Source organism: Piliocolobus tephrosceles, chromosome 11 (genome assembly GCF_002776525.5).
Source record: "Piliocolobus tephrosceles isolate RC106 chromosome 11, ASM277652v3, whole genome shotgun sequence".
NCBI classification, from domain to species: Eukaryota; Metazoa; Chordata; class Mammalia; order Primates; family Cercopithecidae; genus Piliocolobus; species Piliocolobus tephrosceles.
In genome coordinates, this window is record NC_045444.1 from 110500602 (window position 1) to 110523538 (window position 22937).

General features: G+C 45.7%; 1 protein-coding gene across 2 annotated transcripts in view; it reads right to left on the bottom strand.

Moving 5' to 3' along the window:
• SERPINE2 (serpin family E member 2) overlaps positions 1-21898 on the bottom strand; it is a 66265-nt gene extending 44367 nt beyond the window's left edge. The window contains exons 1-2 of one of the 2 annotated variants that reach the window (XM_023222329.2): positions 13395-13872; positions 12493-12628 (exon numbers count right to left, since the gene is read on the bottom strand). The gene's annotated coding sequence lies outside the window, so the exon portion shown is untranslated. Of the gene's footprint in view, positions 1-12492; positions 12629-13394; positions 13873-21680 lie in introns of those variants that run through there. The other variant, XM_023222318.2, reaches the window with a different exon arrangement.
• Between the last annotated feature and the right edge of the window lie 1039 nt (positions 21899-22937).

Consider the following 22937-nt stretch of genomic DNA (forward strand, 5'->3'; position numbering starts at 1 on the left):
TTAATTCTTATTCCATAAAAAATTAACAAAAGGATTTAGGACACTATACATGGCCCCTGCAGGTTCCTAAGACAAACTACCCAAGTTCAGATGTCACCTCCACTGCCAATTAACTGTATGACTTTTGACAAGTGCTTGCCTTCAATGCGCCTCAGCTCCTCCATCTGAAAATTGGTGTAACAGTAGTTCTTACTTTAAAAGTTGTTATGAGGATTTTAAAAAGTACTACATCTCAGGTTCTTAGGACAGTTCTCGAGGCCCCACTCAAAGCTGGCCTCTGCTGTTACCCCATTTACCAGCATCATCATGAAGGCCTGGGGTCCTCTCTTCAGCCTCTGAAGGTCTATGCTACAGTCCAGCTTAACATTTCCTCAAGTGCAAAATGTTCAAATATTATAATTTCTAAAAATCAAAACGAATGTTTAAAGCTGTCTTTAAGACTTTTGGTCTTTTTTCAATTTCCTTTATTTCTTTGCTATTAGAGGGAGTCAAGGATCTCTAGCATATGACTTTATCAGACTTTCACATCTGGTCACAGGTCCTCAGGGAAGGTGACTTGAGAGGCCTTGCCCTCCCCAGGGGAAGCAGCTCAGCCCTGTGACTCCATCAACAGCCCTGGTGATGGGCTCAACAAATGATTGATGGTCACTGGCGACTGAGGAAATGGGCGTCAGGCTCTGGCGATTTTCCTTGTGTTCTTTCCAAGGCTGCCAACCTCATGAATAAGGAAGTGTTTTCCTACCAGCCTGAAACTGAAATAGGGTGGGATTACATTAACATAATTTTTAAAGAAGTTTTAGTGTGTCAAAGCCAGACCAGCCCTGCCTCAGTGGTCAACAGACTCCATGATAGAAGTCTACAGTTTAGGCCAACTCTCATCACAGTTTTGTTTAGATGAATGAAATACTTCATATAGAAAATGCTTGATCATTGCTCAAAGAGATCATTTAGAAATAAATCCGAGCTCCGTTGGAAAGCCTATTACAATGGTAACTGGAAGATGAGGTAATCCAGGAGGAAAACCTTCCATTTTTGCAAGCAGACTCTAAAACACAGTGCTTCTCCAAAAAAGGGTAGAAAGATATATAGAAGTCCCTTTATCATAGAAAACTACGATGAGAGGAAAAAGTACTCCTCACCCCAACCCTGCTGTTCTCCCAGGCTCCACATCTTCCTAAGTGACACCACCAACCATCCATCCAAGAACCTAAGCCAAAGTCTGGAAACTGTCCTTCATCCTTTCCCTTATCCCACAGAACCATCAACAAGCAAAAAGCTCTCTATCGTTTGAATGATCCACCCCTCTCCAGTTCCTCTATCCCCAGCCCAAGCCACCAGCATCTCCGGAGGAGGACACTGGTCTCCTAGACCCAACTCTCTGCCTGCACTGCCCCAGTGACTCCAAAACCTGAGTCAATCCCTCCGATGACTTCTCTACGCTCTTGAAGAAAATTCAGCACCCTCTCTCCATAGCCTGAGTCGGCCTGCCTGATCTGGATTTGGCTTCCTTTTCCACAGACAGCAGGCCCCCCTCAACCACGGGAAATACGTTCTAAGACCCTCAGTGGATGCCCAAAACCATGGAAAGTGTGGAACCCTATATACACTATGTTTTTTCCTGTTCATAAGTACCTATGATAAAGCTGAATTTATAAATTAGGCATAATAAGAGATGAACAACAACAATAAAGTAGTATAATAATAAAAACATTGTTATATATATATTATACATATGGATAATATGCTGTAATAAAAGTTATTGGAATGTGATCTCTCTCTGAAAACATCTTACTGTACTGCATGTACCAATTTTCAGACTGCAGGTAACTTAGGCCACCAATAAGGTGGGGACTACAGTGCTCTGTTATCCTTGCAGATCACAGAACATGCCTGGTTCTTCCCAGCCTCGGGCCTTCATGCCTATGTTCCCTCTGACTGGATCACTGTCATCTTCCCTTGTCTCTGTGCCTGTGAGCCCACTGGGGACCTTGTCCGTCCTGTTCACCATGGCACCCCAGCCTCCAGCATGGCACATGGACATTGAAGTGCTCGTTATATAATGGAGGTATTGAGGAAAAGGAAAGCTTTCAATGATCTGTTGATTGGCATCATGTATTAAGGTCAATTACAGTAGCCACCATCTTATAAGCAGGTATGGTCTAAAATATTTGGGGAAGTCTTTTTTAAAAAAAAAAAAAAAAAGAATGCATACTTATTTCCAGAGCAAAGTTTCACAACCTTGTCACTCTTGACATGTGGGTCTAGATAATTATTCATTGTAGGGGGCTGTCCTGTGTATTGCAGAATGTTTAAAAGTATTCCTGGCCTTTACCCAAGACATGCTAATAGCACCCCACCCAGATGTGCCAAATGTCTGGAGACACTGACAAATGTCCTTGAGGGAGACAGGAAGGATCATCCCTGGTTGGGAACCACTATTACAGAGGAAGGTTAGTGACTGGTGGTTAGCATTTTAATTCTGCCTTCAAAATGCCTAGTTAACCCATACTTTGTCTGAATCACCCAAGTAATGATCCATTTTAATATGGTATCACCTAACTGCCATTTACAACATCATTTTAGTGGGAGCATGCATTCCAAATCCCTAGCGATATTTATGAACCACCATGGAAAGGTTGAATTGTCTATCCCGAGAGTCTCAGCTTAGCCTTCTGCATCAGTATTCTAGGTGACATCTGAAGTGAAATGGTACGAAGAATGGAGGGGAAGGTATAGGAGTCAGAAGAGAGTTGGGGGATGGATGGGTCTTTTCATATCTGGTCTGACCGTTCATTTGTGTTTGGCATATAAAAACAGAATAGAAACAAGATAACACCTTCGTGTTTTGGGTCCTTCTGGAAAGCACCATCCCGTATATTTCCATGGTGGGGCAAAACCCAGGAATGAAATGTGAAAGACTAAGACTCAACACTGATCTCACTCCCTGTTTGCCTCTCTTCAATTAATATAATATGCTGCTGAGGTTGGAACACCTCTTCAGGAATGCAAAATCATTTCCTAGTTTTACCTGCCACACTGCAACAATATTTTCAATTATTGGCTAAACTGCAAATGCCCCACGAGTCATTTAAATAAATCTCACATGTATGAAATAGTCAATTGTGTTCTCTGAGCAATTCCCAGCTGTAAAAATAGAGCCACACCGAACATAATTTTTTCTGCAGCTAATTGAAAATACTGCACATATAATGTATGATTTAAAGCACCCAGGAGGAATTTTGATTTGCATTCCCTATTTTAAATGTACAATCAAACGCTGTCTTAAAGTGCTCCACACATTTAATTCAATATTGCTTGCCTGAAGCCCCAACCACTCCTAAATTTTAGCACTATGAATGGATGTTCGAAGGTTTTTAATGCTCCAAGTGACTTTTTAAAACAATGGCTTTAACAGGGCTGCTTTTCCTGAGAAAACAAACACTCCTAGACATGACTGGTTCAAACCTCTATGGCTGAGAAAAATTTCCAAAATAGCAGTAAGATGCCTGCCAGGAAAGAGAGACCATGGATAAGGACATCCTTCATTCAGAAGTCAAACCCGTGGTCTCGTAAGTGCTCATAGCTGTTGCCCTGGCGTTAGAAATGCCCCCGACATTCATCTGTGGAGGTGAAGAAAGAAAGGGTGCCCAGAAGCTTGGGATCTGGGAAGAAGGGGTGCCACAAGATGTATGATCATCTTCCATTTCTAATAGAGCTTGAGAGGTTGCACAAACAGTTCATATGCTCTCCTAGTCAACGAAACAGATTCAGGGCCTACGTCAAGAGGGAAGCACAAGAGTAGAAGCTTCAAAGATAAAGGGAAGACAGAGCCTGACCTTAAGAGCCCGCAGACTAACAGATAACAGAAGTCCTTAAGCACTAAGAAAAGAGGTAGAAAGTGACACATTGAGTTTCAGTCAAACGAGGAAGTTGGCTATTTGCTTTTACTTAACATGAAACAACACTATCAGTTTATGTGTGTCCCACCACAGGGTAAATTAGTAAGAGGAGGTGAAAATCAGAAGAGCAGCCATACCGCTCTCTCCTTACTGGGAAGGATAAGACAGTGACCCACAGTGGCAGCACCTAACAAACCATAACCAAAGAATTAAAAGTATCCACATTTAAAGTTAATGCTGGGTGCAGTGACTCACACCTGTAATCCCAACTTTAAGAGGCCAAGGCAGGTGGAACACTTGAGGTCAGGAGTTCGAGGCCAGCCTGGCCAACATGGCAAAACCCAGTCTCTACTAAAAATACAAAAATTATCCGGGTGTGGTGGCTGACATCTGTAGTACCAGCTACTCAGGAGGCTGAGGTGGGAGAATCATTTGAACCCGAAAGGCAGAGGTTGCAGTGAGCTGAGATCACACCACTGTTCTCCAACCTGGGTGATAGAGTGAGACCCTATCTCAAAAAAAAAAAAAAAAAAAAAAAATTAAAGTTAAATGACATAATGAACACCAGACATGTATTTATTCAACAAATGAAAGTACTAGTCATAACTTAGTGTTCTTCCTTAGATAACCCTTGACTTTTATTTCACAAATTAAGAAACAGATAGGAAATAATGAAAGGACTCAGAAATTATCTATTTCAATCACCTGTCACCAGAGGCTATTCTCTTACATTATCTGACATTACAAAATTTGTCCTTTAGACACTCCCAATATCTGGAAATGAAGGGCCCTAGTATGTGGAACTTTGCTGAACCACTAAATCTCTTGTGCTGACTGACTAGGAAATTCCCTACAGACCACACAGAACTAAAACAAATGGTTTCAGCTCTCTGACATGGGCCATTAACTCGCTTTCACATGGTACTTACCAACTGATATGGCTTGGCTGTGTCCCCACTCAAAATCTTGTCTTGAATTATAATCTCCATAATCCCCACATGCAAAGAGCAGGACCTGGTGGGAGGTGACTGAATCATGGGGGCGGTTTCCCCCATGCTGTTCTCCCGATAATGAGTGAATCTCATGAGATCCGATCATTTTATAAGTGTCTAGCATTTCCCCTGCTGGCACTCACTCCGTCCTGTCACCCTGTGAAGAAGGTGCCTGCTTCTCCTTTGCCTTCCACCATGATTGTAAGTTTCCTGAGGCACCCCCCAGCCCTGCAGAACTACGAGTCAATTAAACCCCTTTCCTTAATAAATGACCCAGTCTCAGGTATTTCCTTATAGAAAGGTGAGAACAGACTAATACACCAATCAAGCCTCCTATAACATGTGGGCTTCCCATGAAGATTTTGTTAAGGTGGGGAAAGTCCTTATTGGTCAGAAGACCCTCTTGTTATTTATCTGTCTGAGTCTGGTAATTGTTAGTCAGTCTCTCTGACCTGCAATGACCCTGGGTATCCCGACAAACTCCAAGTTGTCTTCTCTGCTTCATGCTGGGGATCTCCCTCAGTGATGCCATCTAAGCAGCCAGTGTCTCTGACACCATACAAATAAAATGCAGCACCATTTGGTGATCCAGCCTATGTTTATTCTTATCCCTTTGGCAACAGACACTATTTACTTACTATCTTTCCCAGGGCAATAGAGGGAAGGCAGGAAAGTACTCAGCTTGTATTCTAGAACCTGAGGAGGAAGTAAGGGAGAGGAAGAGCTCAATGTAGCTAAATCAGCTTCCTAACACACTTAGTCTACAGGTAGGTTCATTTAAGCAGTTCAGAAACTTTTAAAAAGGTTCAATAGAAATAAAACAAAGAACATCTTTCCTACCCTCCCTCCAAATATATCAAAGGTGTCATATTAAAATACATGGATTCCAGCAGTACACGTGGAATAAATATTGTCCATCTTTTATTAGGTGACTAAAGGGCTACTTTGAGATATGTTTTGGCACCCACAGAAGTAATCCTGTGACACTGGGCAGACATTCTTTCCGTTTCCAGTTTTCCATTCTGGCTCTTGTAATCAAGGTGGGTTTCTTATACCAAGCCTCTCTACCCAGGCCTGTTGTAAGAAACCCATACAGCTTTGGTCCATCCATATCCTTCAGTGTAACTTTTTGGCATGAATTACATGAAAAACAGTGACCCAGAAAGAGTCTGAACTGGGTACAAGAGGTGGGTGGTCCCTGGTTCCCACATTTTGACTTCTTGGGAAAAATTATAAGAGCCATTTTCTAAAATATAGTAAGTAAATAAAAATATATGTATCTATAGGCAAAGGATGTAGAAATACTTCTAAAGCAGGAAAAGGGAATGAGGGATGGGGAAGAGATGAGAAGACAACTTCCACTTTAAGAAAGGTTCCTGTGCTTTTATCTCCAACTCTTTGCTCCTTTTGCTTTCTTCCTTCAGTACAAAGAGTTTGCAAAGAAAATCTCAAAAAATTTTTTTGAAAAGGTGATCACTGTCCCCCTCTTCCTGCCAAGCAAGCACCTATCAAACGAAAAAAGGTCTTCAAAGCTCAGAAACCATGTTAAGTGATGGGAAACACAGTTCCGAACCTGGGCATTAGTCACCCAGCTACTGAGCTTCCTCCTATAACCTGACTCCATTTCCTTTGCTACAGTTGATGCTAACTCCTTGTGAAGGGATTTAAGGGCCAGGGGACATTAGCTATTTCCGAGAATAAACCTATGCCCATTTAACACTACTGTGGAACAGGCCTATTGTCTAGTCCTGGGCCTGCCTGCAATGGGTAAGTCATGTACCTGATCTGTGACTCAGTTTCCTCATCTATAAGATCAGTGACAAGCCTCCTTTCCCACCCTGAACTTCAGAGAGCTGCTATGAGGATCTCATGAAATGCGATGCTGAAGAACAAGTCAGTAACTCTTAGGTACCACAGAACTTTTCTTCACAAGACCAGCCTGCTGCCCCACTGCCCAACATCCAAAGCTAAGGTAGGAGAACAAGAACTTCTAGAATTAAAAGTCAATGACAATGGAAGTTCTCCCTTCTCAGTTTTATCTAACCTCTAGTATAAGAAACTGCACCAATTAATCTTTAGGGATGAAGGGGGCTGAGCTTCTTTTTGTCATGAAGTTGCATTTTATAGGGGAGAACATCTCCCCCGTTACTCATAGCCAATTATGGAGACAATGATCCCCAACAATGGGGCTGGTGAGTAGCTGCACAGAAGATGGGAGAGGAAACTTTCATGAAGCCCCTACTATGTGCACAGCTCTGTGAACACATCATCTCACAGACTCTTACACACAGAGATGCAGAGAGGTTGGGAAACCTGCCCACATCACGTAGAAAAAAAGAGCACACGGGGGTGCCCACCACCAAGAGACTGGCACTGCCAGGGGCTTATCCCAGGGACAGGTCACCTGCCTCCCCCCTGCCCAATCCCCTGGGTCTCTTTTCATTCCCTCAGTCAGACTGCAGGATTGGCACTAACCCCATTCCCCAGCTTTTACCTCTCTTTTTTCCTCCCAGATGCAGAAGTATGTTTCCAGCACATCTGACCAATTTCTCCTACGTTGTAAGAGTGAGGCTTCCCTCCTCCAGCATTAATTCTTTATTTCTTTGATTAGCTTCTAATTCCCATGTGTGCTAGGATATAGGGCATCCCCAGATAAGACAGCCCTCTTCTTTTCCCAATGAGAAAATCCCTGCCCCCTACAAGTTTTGGTCAATCTGCCTGAATAAACTTTATGACTCACACATGAAATCATACACACTATGAGTCAGAAATAGTACTTTTCATTCCATGTCCACCTTCCATGAAGCAATTTAGCTCACAGTCTTCCCAGGTAGTGTCCATACGCTGGTCCTCAATTTTTGAGTCGTCTAACCGTTCTTCTAAGCACAGCACCTCCTTACCTTCCAAGTTGCCTATGATACAGCACTTTTCAAAACGATGTGCGACACTGCCACTGAAACACCTACCCTAGGCCATCAGAAGCCCTTCAGAGGGCATCAAGAAAGTTGCCCTCGGGCCGGGCGCGGTGGCTCAAGCCTGTAATCCCAGCACTTTGGGAGGCCGAGACGGGCGGATCACGAGGTCAGGAGATCGAGACCATCCTGGCTAACACGGTGAAACCCCGTCTCTACTAAAAAATACAAAAAACTAGCCGGGCGAGGTGGCGGGCGCCTGTAGTCCCAGCTACTGGGGAGGCTGAGGCAGGAGAATGGCGTGAACCCGGGAGGCGGAGCTTGCAGTGAGCTGAGATCCGGCCACTGCACTCCAGCCTGGGCCACAGCGAGACTCCGTCTCAAAAAAAAAAAAAGAAAGTTGCCCTCAGAGGTAAAAACACATTCATGATCTGCACAGCATATGGGTGATGGTGTTACTTTTAAAGTGACCTTTAATGGTCTTAACAAAATTTCAAATGACAGAGGGCAGCTAGCTCCTCAGGAAACCCATTTCCTCTTCTTGCCAACCACAGAGCTGGGCTACATTTCCTAGCCTTCAAGGTAGGTGGGTGTGACCATAAGGCTGAACTGTACTTAATGAAATAGGAGTAGAAGTGACACATTCTACTCCCAGGCCTGGCCTATCAAAAGCTCCCATATGAAGTCCTCGGTGATCTTTCTGCTTCCACCAGCTCAATGCTGACCAGCACAGTGACCTTAGCAAGTGTCTGTTAAATAAAGTGGAACCACAGACAGGAAGAGGCTGGGTTGCCAAATCACCAGGTTTCACATAAACATGCCCACTTTGGGCTTTATACAAGTGGAAAATAATCTTCCCTCATGTTTGAGTCACAGTACATATTTGGGTTTATTTGTTATAACAACTAGCACTATATTAACTAATACAATGTTCAGTATCTGGCAACTCTGAAGTTATAACCTCAGGAACAAGTACTAAATCTGCATTCAATTTCTCTGCTTCTCTTTTTAAAACTTAACCCCTTTTCATGAAGCAATCCTGATAAGCATTCATTATATGCATTGATTGAGAGAATTTCAGGGGAATGTGCCTTCCCCATCTGTTCTCAGTCATTCTGTCATGGATCTCATCTATCTAGCTTTTTTTGTGTGTGTGTGTGTGTGAACTCTAATGATTTTGTAAGGACCCTACTAGATAGCAACTCCCTTTTTGCAGAACAATTTTGAGGAAATTTTTTGCTTCATGTTCAGGCACACAGTTTTCAAGCCGGGACGCTCATTTTCATAGAGAAAATTCTGTGTTTCAGTGCCTTTTCATGATGCACTCAGAAATTGCTCAGGTACCATTTTCAGCTCATGTGCCTGGCCCAGAAGGGATCAGGTCTTAACGCAAGCTTGTGTATTCCTGTGTCTTGCTGTCATATTTAATGTTTCACACCTTTCTAAAGTTGTCCATTAAAACTTCTGTCTTCCTTTTAAGGGAATTAATCTCTCCTCTGTGAAGGAGTTACCTGTTTTTCTTTGGCCATAAAGAGCACGTAAGAGACTAAACAGCCAACTCTCAGCTGATGGAAATCAATAAATACCAATTCTACAAAGTTTCGGGCAAAAAGGATTTTGTGGAGAGTCAAGTAAAAGAAAAAATGAGGACTGTTGTGCCCAGGAGGGCTATCTAGACACTGGTGTTTATCAGCTATGTGCCAACATTTCCCTCTGCAGAGAGATTTACCTCTGGCACAAAGTAGTGTCTGACACTTAAGACACTTCTCTGCATGAAGGGCTTGGCATTAGCACTACTGAGCCCCCCTGTTGGCTGTCTGAAAGCTGGGCGTTACTCCCCTCATCTCACATAGGAGGACACCTAGCACTCACCCAGATTCCTCAGCTACAGAACCATCTTGGGCTACCAGCCTCTCACACGGTGAGGCAATGCACAGAAAGCACTTTCCTGACCTATGGCTCGCACAGGCATCAGGGACTGCTCTAGTCTTCAGGGTCACAGACTGCTCTCCTGATGTCCTGTCCTAACTGAGAGGGAGGGGAGGGGACTTCCATGCAGCCTTCCCCAACAGTTCAGTCCACACTGACCACTGCCAGCTTGACCTCCCAAACATGTCACTAGTATCAACTCATTTTCGCAGCTGATTATTGATCCAGTGCAGGACTTAGGGAGAAGGTGGGAGTGGTAGAAGTGGCTGGCTCTGGTGGAGGAATATTTTATCACCATGGTACCTGATGATAATAAAAAGCAAATCATCTGAGGTAATTTCATTATTGCTTTCAGATCTTCCATAGACAATGCACCCTGATTGCCTCCCCCTCCCTCACACCACATGCCACTGTTCTAGACGATCTCGAATTGTTATTAGGTATCATAGATGTGCCCTTTCTACCTAAATAGATAAATCCCTCAAAGATTGGCCTGTTTTGCAGATAATTCTGTGTCCCTCTAAGCACCTATTACAGAATAAGTGCTCAAAAACTAGCTCTTCAGCTGCACACCACCCAAATACGACAGCATGCTGCCTTCAACTTCCTTCATGTCCTGTGTGGGGTGTACACATTAAGAACAAGTCTTGTGGAATCTCTTTTACCCACTGTAATGAATCTTCCTCGAGAACATAGGAGTGAATACAGAAAAGACACAATAAAGAAAAAGAGCATGAATCAGCCATGGGGCTCTAGGATCGGGTTGTAAGAGCCACCAAGTTATGGGGGCTGCTAAGGGCTAATCAAGGGTGAGTGGCAGGTGATGGCAGTTCTGTCATCAAACTGTACCCAGACTTGACATCTGGAGAGGTAACAGGTGACAGGAGTCAGAGACGTGAATTCTCAACCTGCCACAGCCCTGACTTTGCCAAGTGACTTGAGTCACTGTATTTCCTACTTCCCTGCTTGTTAATTGGGGACACTATGATCTTTTTCTGCAAGGAGGGTAATATCCTCATCCTTCTCTATTCTCTAGCCACGGAAATAAAGCACAGAGAGGGAAGTATTTTGCCTAAGGACACACACTACTAAGTGTGGACCTGGGGTTTGAAACCAAGTTTATTTGACCTCTATCAACTCCTCTGCCCAGCAATGCTCTAACCTTCAATCTGTGGGGCCATGTATCATTGCTCAGCCACATGGCTTAGCCTCAATCATTACTAAAGATAGTGTTTCAGGATCCAAAGTCTCCACCCCAGAGAGACACAGACCTGGAGTCTATACCCCATCAGTGGGAATCGGAGCAGGGTATTCTACACATCTGAATCTCATTTTTCTCGCCTATAAACTAGGAATGATTTCTACCTTACAAGGGTTGTTAGGACTCAACAGGATCATGTATAAAATACACCTAATAGTACTTGACACACTCATGATGCATAATTTTCCACTTCCCTCTCCCCTTTGAAGCACTTTTTGGGCTCCTCTATGCCAGGTTTGGTGGAAGGAGCCCAAAAGAATAAGACACCCCACTTGGAGGTTCCTAACACGGCAGAGAAAACACATGCAGAAACAGAACACAAGGTAGAGAGTAGTACATAAGCATAATTTTGCCACTGTACATGTAAAAAATGTACTTATCCCACTCATCGAAATTTTAGGCTAAAAAGTGACATACATATTGGAAAAACTATGTCTTCATACTTTCCACTATGCTAAATTAATTCAAATTAGTATGATCAGCACTTTGATATTCATGATTTACCACCTTGCTGCACAAGAACAGGTTTATTAGGAATACTGTGGCATCCTTAGCCAATCCTCCAAATTGTTATTTTAACATGTCATTAAGAAATTAGCACAGGTTTGGCATAAGATAATAGGAGTCTTTTAGTATATAAATTTCAAAGAGAAAAATCCACACCTTTAGACAGAAAGCTCTCCCTTACAATTAAGTCATCACACAGACTCTTCCTGGCATCCCCCAATCTCACTGTTAGAGCAACAATTCAGGTGCTGGCATATACTCAGACTGCTGTATGAAGTCCAAAGTGGTTAACTGCCAGAAAAATCCTTTAAAAAATCCTATCAATGGAAGCAGAAAACACATTTCTTATCTGGGAATGCTTGCTAAGGTTAATCCAACATTCTTAGAACTCTTTTGCATATTCATGGAATCAAATCACAATTAAATGACCATCATCATGTGCTTTAAAAATATTCACCACATGTTTAAAATAGTTATTTCTTGGTATCTGGACATCACTGGACACAGTAGAATGATTTGTTCACAGTCAGAACAACAAGAATGAAAAGAGAAGCCTCTGGATGCTACCCTTGCAGAGACCTAAATATTAAACCAAATAGATTATTTTTCCTACTGCATAGACATTTTTTGTTTTGTTTTATTTTGAGACAGAGCCTCCCTCTGTTACCCAGGCTGGAGTGCAGTGGCACAATTCCGCTTACTGCAACTTCTGCCTCCGGGGTTCAAGTGATTCTCATGCCTCAGCCTCCCAAGTAGCTGAGACTACAGGCGTGTATCACCATGCTCAGCTAATTTTTTGTATTTTTAGTACAGACAGGGTTTCACTATGTTCAGGCTGTTTTTGAATTCCCGGTCTCAAGAGATCTGCCCACCTCAGCCTCCCAAACTGCTAAGATTACAGGCGTGAGCCAGCACGCCCGGCCCTGCATAGACATTTACTCGTTATTCACAACTAACCTAATGGAAAAAAGTAGCCAGCATGACAGGGCTACCTGCAACGTGCTCCCTGGAAGATCTCTTGGTAACACGGCTGTTTACATCTCACAAATGCAAGGGTGGAGTCAGAAGGAGGTTATTTCATGCAACAGCCTTCCTTTGCCTCACGGCTAACGCACAAGAGCCTGCAGCCTGCAGGCAGGACAGATGACCAGGTGACCATTGGGAAGTACTGCCCACTGAGAGTGCTGCAGGAAAGGGGTCTGGAAACAAAGCATGCAAAGACACAGAGCAAGTCTCTCATTCACCAGGTCAAACACACAAGGAAGACATGAGTCTCGGAGAAGTGCTCACCTGTACTTGTGTGACAAATATTACCCAGTGTCACATCCACAGCCACCTTGTGTCCCGAAAGTCAGCTCCATTCCTGCCACTGTGCTTAGCGCCTAAGATATACTCTTCAATTCATCCTCACAACACTTAAGGGGTGGCCCTTAAGCCTAAACACCTCACTAACCCAACTCACGGATGGGCTTGGAGATGTTCAGAAATTTGGCTTTGGCCCATGGCCTCCAACATCTAGCCTCTAGATTCAAACCAAAGCCCGCTGGCCTCCAAATCCTCCACACTCTTAATTACTATACTGTGGAGGAAGAGGAGGAAACAGGTATTTTAAAATGACAAATTTTGAAATAAAGGTAACTATAAACCTTAGAAAAAGAAGTTAATCCCAAACGGAATTCAATTAGGCATCTTTGAAAAGTCATGGCACACTTGTTCTGTGGTTCTGCTGAGTTTCATCCAGCTCAGCTTCAGTTATTCACTTGGACTCTGTGTAATCTCTCTACCTTCTCAATCCAAAGGTCAGTACTAATTTTAGATTTCAGTCCCAGAAAAAAACAAGTGTCTAAGGAAGGAACTAGGGGGCCAAAGGCATAAAACCATGATTCAAACGTACCACAGAGATACTAGCCTCTTTCTGTCTCATGTGTTTTGGTTGTGATACTAGGGATATTATGCAGCACGGTGAGCAGGTAGTCTTGAAAGGAGGAGTGTGCTTTGACACGAATTTCTTTTCAAGAAGGTATAAACATTGATGGGATGTAAATCTTTGAAAATCCATGGTATCAGCTCACAGTTCACACATCTACACACCTTGGTCCAGGCTCCGGCACTGACACATAAAGGTGCGCGACCCTGGCATACAGGCTGTGTGATCCCCACACACTGTGTGACTGTGGACCCTTTCATTTCTGCCACACCCTTCCCTCCCAACTACATGAGTGGGAATGATATCAGCATCTAGCCGAGAGGAAGGCGCGAGGCTGTAGGAGACCACACAGAGCCTCTGCTGGGTGGGAAACCGAAGGTAAGGCAGCTGGGGAACGCCAGGCAGCACTGTCCTCTCCACACTCCCTTTCCTCCTAACCAAAGATCGACCATGCCACTCGGAATTCAGCCAATCATAGGACCTCACTCCTCTGCCCACAGCCATTGGTACAGGGAAGGGCATGTGACCATGTGGCTTAGCATCAGCCATTCATAGGACCTCACTTCTCTGTCCACAGCCATTGGTACAGGTAAGAGCATTTGACCATGTGACTTAGCATCAGCCAATCATAGGGCTCACTTCTCTTCCCACAGCCATTGGTACAGGGAAGGGCATGTGACCATGTGACTCAGCATCAGCCAATCACAGGACCTCACTCCTCTGTCCACAGCCATTGGTACAGGGAAGAGCATTTGACCATGTGACTTAGCATCAGCCAATCATAGGACCTCACTTCTCTTCCCACCGCCATTGGTACAGGAAAGAGCATTTGACCATGTGACTTAACATCAGCCAATCATAGGACCTCATTCCTCTGCCCAGTCATTGGTACAGAGAAGGGCATGTGACTGAAACTGAGCCAATCAGAATTCCTCCCTAGGATTCTGCCCCCCCTCCACCCCCCGCCGCTGGAACTGGCAGAAAAGCCCCTCTTTCTTCCTGTCTCAAGAGGCTTGTAAGGAGGTAAGCCTGGAGTTACCTACAGTCATGGTCCCGGAGAGGACAACCACAATCAGCAGACAGAAGCAGAGCTGAGAGGCAAGGAGAGAGAGAAGAAAGCCTCCAAGTCCTCAGTCTTTGGTTCCAGCCAACTTCAGGGCCAGAGCCACCTCTCCCATGCTTGAGAGTGGGCACTGTCAGCCAACAGCTCCACCTTGTTTCCAAGTTATTTTGATTTGGGTTTGTGCTCTTGTAAGCAAAAGATAATGCAGTAGTTAATAGTTTCTATAATCTTAACAGTGACCAAATCCTCAGTAAGAATAACTTCTTGAGTGAATTTCTTATTTAAAAACTGAAGAAATAAATTTGAGTAGAGGAAGCAAACACTGCCTTTATTTACATAGCACTTTCACGAAAGGAAGAAAGAAACATCCGTTTTCATTTGTAGTCACCTTATTCATTTCCGAGTGGGCTTTGTAGTTGGCATTAAACTCTTTCACATACCCACATCCACCTTCAAGATTTGGCCCATAAAAACTTAGGATAAAAACAAGTGGTTATTTTTTCTATAGCTATATTTGCTGGCACTACATGGAGGGCGAAAGTTGGGGTAGGGGTAAGAGAAGGCACTTATGCTAATTTTGGTATGCTCTCAAGAGAGGCTCCCCAGGTTACCAGAGTTCTCACTAGGGGTTGGGGGTAGGGCATGGTTTACAAAAACAAAGTGCGTTTACCAAGATTTGCAGCCCTAACAGGAAATCCTTTCTGACTTTTGATGGGATTTTTTTCTTTTATATTAAAGTCTCCTCGTATTATTTTTCAAAGAATTAAGAAAAATGGAAAGGCACAATGGATGTAAATTCCAATTCTCAAACGATCTTCTGAAGCAAAGGATAATGTCTTAGGTCAAACTGTGGCAAAAGCCTGGGTGTTCCTGATCTAATCTTGAACTAGGGTGCCCACCCCAACCTTTGGAGGAATCCCAGGACATGTTTGTCAAAACATATGAGTGGAATTACAAATAGAGGATTGCTTGGGCTCAGTGGCCATCCTCATGCACAGAAAGCATCCCAGAAGGGATGCCGACTTTCCTGGACTGGGCCTACATCCAGACCTAGAAATCTAACAACAGAATAAAGACAAGACTCACTGACTGTAGAAATAGACTTGGCCTATTGGATGGGAGGTGGTATTTCTCAAAAGAGAAATAAAATTGTACTAATCGTTCAGTATTCTTAAATTGGGAACTTGGAGACAAGAGATAACCTAAAGAGGTAGTTTATTGCATTTGACTCCATTCTGTACCTAAGGGTATTTTTAAAAAACCCAACATTGGTTTTCAGATTAGGCATGCAATCTACTCATGAGGAAAGATGGTTTGAAAAGAGAAGATGGGCACATTTATGTGTAGAGAACAGGTTGACAAGATTCAAGTATATGGGACCTAATTTATTTAAAAATTTATAAATGCTCTAAGGAATACAAACTAAATCTTCACTTTGGCCCATGATGCTCTTTCTGAATACTAATGCTGAATGATTTTATAGGCTTAAAAATGTGAGAGACAAGAACTTTAAGGTATATAAGCACAGGATAATGTTTTATGAAAAAATTTTATCTAGACTTGACATTTATGAGAAAGCCACATCCAAAGGAAAGGGAGCCAATAATTTATGGGTTTTAAAAATAAGACACCTTTGAGATCATTTATTTCAACATACCCAATATATAGACAAAGAAATTGAGTTCTAGATGGTAACCTACATACTCTATTGGTGGTGCGGCCCATATCCTCTCCCAGCCTGCTCTTTCTACCTAATTTGATTGAAGATATCAGCCAAAAAAAAAAAGTCACCAAGAGGTCATATATCACCATCACCAAGGTTAATAGAAATAAACCAAAATACATCCTCCTACCCTGTAAAACCATGAAATGCAGAGTGCAACCCAGCCAACAGACCTCAAGGAGGGCAGAACCATGCCAAAGGAAGGTTCAGATGAGGATAACTGAAGTGAACACAGGCAGAGAAGCGCTTCTGTATTAGAATTCCGCTTTTCTCTTAGTAATGTTTTATCTCAAAAGACAAGGTTAATCAAAAATTTACAATGTCTGAGGATGTATATTAAATTTACTAGTACCAAAATGAGGGCTGGCGGTCTGGCAGGGAGAGCTCCCCTTTGAGTCTGGAATACAAACACTCTTCCATAAAGCGTGCAGTAAACTTACAAAAAATATGAATATGGTTTAGTTCAGACATCTGGTAATTGCCTTTGGGCCACACACCGCTGCTGGTGCAAATAAAACTAAAACACAGGCACGTCTTTCTGGAGCTGAGAGTCTACTGGATAGGGCATGTTGCTACAACACAAAACTGCCATCATTGAGGTAGGCCCGGGGAGGGGTGTACACTGCTCATGTGCCACAGAGGGTTGGGGTGGTGACTGCCAGCAAGGCCTTTTTGAACCTGAGTCTTGAAAAGGAGAAATCAGCCAGACAATGAACAGAGGAGAAAGGGAATTCCAGGCAGAGGTACAGAAGCAACAAAGGCAGAAAAGCACTGGGCAGTACCAGTGGAGTTTACAGGAGGTGTAGTTTTGCCAGAATAGAATGTTTCAGGCAGAGCGCAAGGCAGGGAGATGGGAAGGGAGTGAAGAAAGGTTTCACTCTGTTGTGTCATTACAAATGGCCAGAAGCCTGGTGAGCCCATGGAGCACTGTGGAAAGTTCCCTGGCTGCATGCTGACAGGAACTGAGTTCTGGGTCAGGACTCTACTCTAAGGCATCTAAATGACCTTGGGAACACACTGTATGACTCTGGGTACCACATGTAAAACAAGGCTCCCCGTGTTCCAAGGGTTGGGGACTCCCTGGGATGGCCTGTGCCGCCATATTTACAGACTCCCCACTGCTGTTTGGGATGTAGAATCGACCCTGCCCTATCTCCACCCAGGGGGGCTGCAAGGAAGTGGGGCAGTAGTCAGGTTTGTAGAAATGGTTTGTAAACAGTAGGGACTGCCATCAACACTAGAACTCTGTATTAGCTACCCTACAGAAGCTCAAAGGAATCTTCAGAAACTCAGGTACAACACTGTATAAAGATAGCAGAGAGCTCATCTTTTAATCTGAGATACCCAACTTGTGATATGACATGGCCACTTCTTTACAGTCAGGGGTTTAAGCTCAGGCAAGAGAGAGCTATCGAGTTTTATTAGGAGGGACCCAAGAAGACTTGGATTTGGGGCAGCAGGAGGAAAGTCACACCAGCAATAACATGGAAGAGAGTTAGAAGGGATGCAACAGAAGGTGCACGACACTGTGCAGTAAGCACTAGGCATTCCCAGGCCGTCGATGGTCATCTCGGCCTAGGGTGTCTAGCTCTGAAGCCCATGGGAGTCAGAACACTACTATAAACAAGGGTCACAGGTCCAGGGGAACCAGAAAGCAACTGACCTCCAGCGTAGACAGGCACTGGAAAGCCAGCAGCAGCTGAGTGTTGCCACATGGAAATGTAAGCATCCTATTCCAGGTTTTTTTTTTGTTTTTTTTTTTGAGACAGAGTCTCACTCTGTCACCCAGGCTGGCGTACAGTGGCGCCATCTCAGCTCACTGCAACCTCTGCCTCCTGGGTTCAAGCAATTCTCCTGCCTCAGCCTCCCAAGTAGTTGGAATTACAGGCGCACACCACCACGCCCGGCTAATTTTTATATTTTTAGTAGAGACGCGGTTTCACCATGTTGACCAGGCTGGTCTTGAACTCCTGACCTCAAGTGATCCGCCTGCTTCAGCCTCCCACAGTGCTGGGATTACAGGTGTGAACCGCTGCGCTCTGCCTATTCCAGGTCTTCTAGCTTTTAAGAGAAGCTACACATCCGAGTGGTATCTCCAGATGTCTAAATATTAACTCAAGTTTTATATACTTTGTTCAGGCCAACAACACCGCTGCCTACTGCTAGAAGTGGCACACCGGCCACCATTTTGCCACTTTTGGACTCGAAAGCAAGGCAAGGCCAGCGTGACTAGAGCGGACCTTTGTGGAATTTCACAGCATAGAGAAGCAACAGGATCTGGTGACGGCCTGGATGTGGGCAGTGCAGGAACCCGGCATCACTGTGAGGCTCCTGCTCCAACACCTCCATGAATGGTGGCGCCACTGCCAAAACAAAACCGACAAATCTTGGCTAATGATGAAGCAAATATGGGGTGGGTGGTGAAAACTAAAATCAATTTTGGATTTACTGTGGGGCGTTTTTTTGGTCTAAAGGGCATAGGTAAGTAAGCGCACCAGACTGCAGGTAACTGGTTGGAACACAGGAGCATGCTCAAGCTAGCTTACATGCCAATCTAGGACTCACTTCATATTGGTGACAGCTGAAGCTGTGGGAACATGGTTCACCCAAATACACAGGGCACAAGAGGGATGACAGCGAACCCTGGGTAACCTCAAGAGGTAGCAGAGATGCCAGGGAGGAAGAAGGAAAACCAGAAGGTGGCAACCAGGGGTGGAAAAAAAAAAAAAAAAACATCGGAAAGGAATGGAAGAACCTCATCAAATGCCACGGAGAAGCCTAGTGGGTATCCATAAGATTGTTTGTTCAGACGAGAACACATGGACACAGAGAGGGAAATATCACACACCGGGGCCTGTGGCTGGGGCAGGGGGGTGTTGGGGAGGGATAACATTAGAAGAAATACCTAACGTGACAGGTTGATGGGTGCAGCAAACCACCATGGCACATGTATACCTATGTAACAAACCTGCACGTTCTGCACATGTACCCCAGAGCTTAAATAAAAAAAATAAAAAAAAAAGATTGCTTGTTCAGGAAGTCATGGGCCTTGAACTTTGAGGAGACGCTGGCCGGCTTGCAAATTGCTGAACGGGAAGGGGAGACCAGTTTAAGAAGCCTGGAGAGACGTGGTGCTCATTACAGGTGAGCTGAGAATGCAGGGACAAGGGAGGTTAAGGCACTCTTAAAATACTACTAAAAAAGAAAAAAGCTCATAGGGAGAGACTGAAGATAAAAGTAAGGAGAGGCAGTAACATTCACAAGGAGAGAGAGATATTGGGAGTTGGGATTCAGGACACAGCTGGAGACATTAGTCACTGCCCCAAGGATGTCATCTCTCTCAATTTCTCTAAGTTCTCAGTCTAACTTGATTTTTCTTTATAATTCTACCCTATTCATTTATCATACATTTACAATATATTGTGTTTGCTTTTAGTTGGTTTTCTCCCACAAGAATGACAGTTTCAAGTGAGCAAGGATCTGCTCTATTTACCACCTATGAGTATCCAGCAAAGTACCGAGACACAGTAGAAGCTTAAGAAGATTTATTGGATGACTGGGTAAACACAGAAAAGGCTGTACAGGGGAGATGGGGGAGGACGTGAGGAGACCCTTATGACCTCTATTTTCTTGGTAGAATGGGCTACAAAGTCATCTGCCAAACCGGCAGGAGGAAAAGGATTGGAGATCGATGCATGGAAGATTACAGTGGGAGTCCGGTTTGCAACCCAGAAGGAAAGAGCTTGCGGGATGGGGGCACTAAGAGTTTTCAGAAGTTGAGCATCTCAGAGAGGGCAAGACTTGGAGGTACTTGGAGGACTTAGTAGCTGGAGTACATGGAAGACACTGGATTTGAGACAGTCAAGGAAGTGCACATCTATGGACTTTAGGTCTAGAGGTGGAGAAATAATAGCCCAAGAGCCAAAGTCCCCATGCAAGGGGAAAGGAACTGGCTGGAAGAGGACAGCAAGGCGGAGATGCACCCAGTGACGTGGCCAGGTCACCACCTCATTTCCAACTCTACCACCTCAAACAATCTCTCACTGGTATTTAATCACCCGTGTGTGGAAGTGAAAATTAGTTTCTTTTGGAGACAGTAATTTTAAAATTAAACTAATATGAAGTTCATGGGACACAGAAATTTTCTGCATAGACTCATTTTTGTTTTAGAATAAAACACGATGACATTTTCATGACCTTCAGTAATTGCCCTGCATGGTACAATATTTTCAAACATTACTTTAACAAAGAATCAACATTTGGGGGTTAAAAGAAACCTTAGCTTACTTAGGTTAGTACCTTCTTTTGCATAGCCAAAATTTTTTCTATTGAAATACTGCAAATAGCAAACAGTTACTGATTTAGACCTTCAGATAGTGTTGAAACTGCCTTCAATTTTTGAAGTGTGGTTTAGGATATATAAATTAGCAATGTAGACATTTCTTCCAGTTATCTGTGCTCAAGTTCTGATATAAAATCTTCAAAGTACACAATTATCACATATATTGTTCCACAACAGTTCAGACAAGGAAACGGCTTCTTGGCTTGAAAGAGGAAGTCTCACACCTTCGAACACCTTTTTATGCTGATGCTAAATATGAGAACGTCTCCTGCAAAGTAGTCAAAGCAAGACAGCAGAATTCGAGATTTCTCCAGACACACACACACACACACACAAAGAATGTGTTTCGTTCATTAAAACACTAAAACCTTCAATAGCATCTTCCATAATACCTGAAGGTGGAGTGCTGTCTTATGTAATAGAAGCTTTCCTTCGCCGCTCAGTTTGTGGACACATTAAATGCCTAATTCCTTCCAGAATTTCTGAGTACCGTACTTTCACTTTACCTGCAGTCACTCATCCGCCTCGCAACTCCCGTTTCTACAGATGATGAAAACAGCAAAGACCTGCTCGCTCGGGTTAAACCGGCTGCCAGAGGCCAAGTTAAAGGCTTTCCCCACACCACGCGTCACCTCCCCCTGCACAGGCAGAGGTAACAAGTAAGAGTGCGCCAGTCTCTCCCCATCCGGCGGCGCGCAGCCTAAGTCCGGGGTAGGGGGACGCCGGAAAGCAGCTGGAAACCTCAGGTTCAGGGTCAGGGCCGGCTTGGATGGGCGGGCAGGAGCCACGCCGGCCCCGGGGCTCCCCACTGCGGGTACCTCTGGACGCCACTCCCGGGCGGCCCCGCCTTGCCCTGCCCGGGTCCCGCTCGGGGCTCCCCGCGGGCGGGACCGGGATGCCCGGCGCGCACCCAGCCCCGGCCAAGGCAGCCCGCGGGAGGCTGAGAAAGTTCACTCCTCCTCGACGTCGGCACCCCCCGGTGCCGCTGGCCCCGCAGGCCCGGCAGCTTCCCGGCCGGGCGCAAGGTCGGGGCGCGGGGCCGGCGGCGCGCGGAGCCCCGGGGAGCGTCCCCCGCCCAGGGCAGCGCCGGCCGCGCCCGGGAGTCACGGCGCAGCCTGTACTCACCGCGCTCGCTGGATCCCCAGGGGGCGGCCGCGGAGGGCGGTGCGGCCGCAACCGGAGCGGGAGCTTGGTCTCGGCGGCGCGGGGAGTCAGAGGACGGAGCGAAGCGGCGGCGAGGAGGGTCACAGCCGGAAAGAGGCAGCGGTAGCGCCTGCAGACGCCGCGCAGCCCGGGCAGCCCCACAGCGCGAGGTGGCTGCCGCGGCGGCGGGGGCTTTATCGGCGGCGCTGCGCGGGCCCCCGCCCCTTCCTGCCGCCCCCGCCCCCGGCCCGCCTCGCCCCGCCTTCCCGCCGCCTCCTTTGTGTGGCCGCGGGCCTCAGCGTCCCCGCGCCCGGCCTCCGGGACGCCCCCTCTCCGCCCGCGACCTCTCGGATGCCGCTCCCCCAGGGGTCCCTGTCGCGGGGCTGCGCCTGGAACGCGCCGGGGAGACGCGCAGACCCCGAGGTGCCGCGCCAGCCCGGGCCCGGCTGCACGTGGGTCTCCCGGATGGGGGTGTGTGAGGTGGCGAGGGGGGATACCGGGGCTCGTACCGCGTCCCTGAGACCCAGGGCATGTCGTCTTGGCTGCCCCCTGGAAGAGACAGAGGGCGCCCTGAGACAGTGCTCACTCCTCCGGGTGATGGGAAAACGGTGCCAGGACGCGGCCGGGAAGGGGCAGATAACCCCTCGAGGCGTTTTGCAGGGTGTCCTAGAGCTGACTTCTCCCTGCCTAGGGGACAGAGGAGCGGCGGCAGGTCGCCTTAGGCAAATACAGACGAAGAGATCCAGAAAACTGGATTCCTGGCTATGGTGACAGTATGAGGTACCCGCAGCGTCCTGGGAACTCAGCCTTTCTCAGCCAGTAACCACGGCTGCTGGGACCCGGTGCGCGGTAGACAGGCGCATACCCCAGGGATCTGCAACAAATGACCGTCCCGCTCCGGCTCTGTTACCTGGATCTCTCTTAGTTGGTTCCTCCTTTGAGTCTAGTTAGGTTTCTGGGGACCCAAGGACCCAACTTTAATGACAATAATGTATGTTGCCGTTAGTGTAGAATCCTCGCTAGCTGGCAGATGGCCCCAACAGCGAGGAAGAAATGTAAATCTCCCTATATACACAGCCCTTAATTAAGGGTACAGCTACTGATGAGAGTCACTTGGAAGATCAGCCTGCAGTCGCCCCTTGGCATGTAGGTGGCCGTGCTAGAGTGTGCACGTGTGTGTTGGGGAAGGGGTTGTTCTTAAAGTGTAAAATCTGGACCAGCCTAACAGTGTTCTCAGTC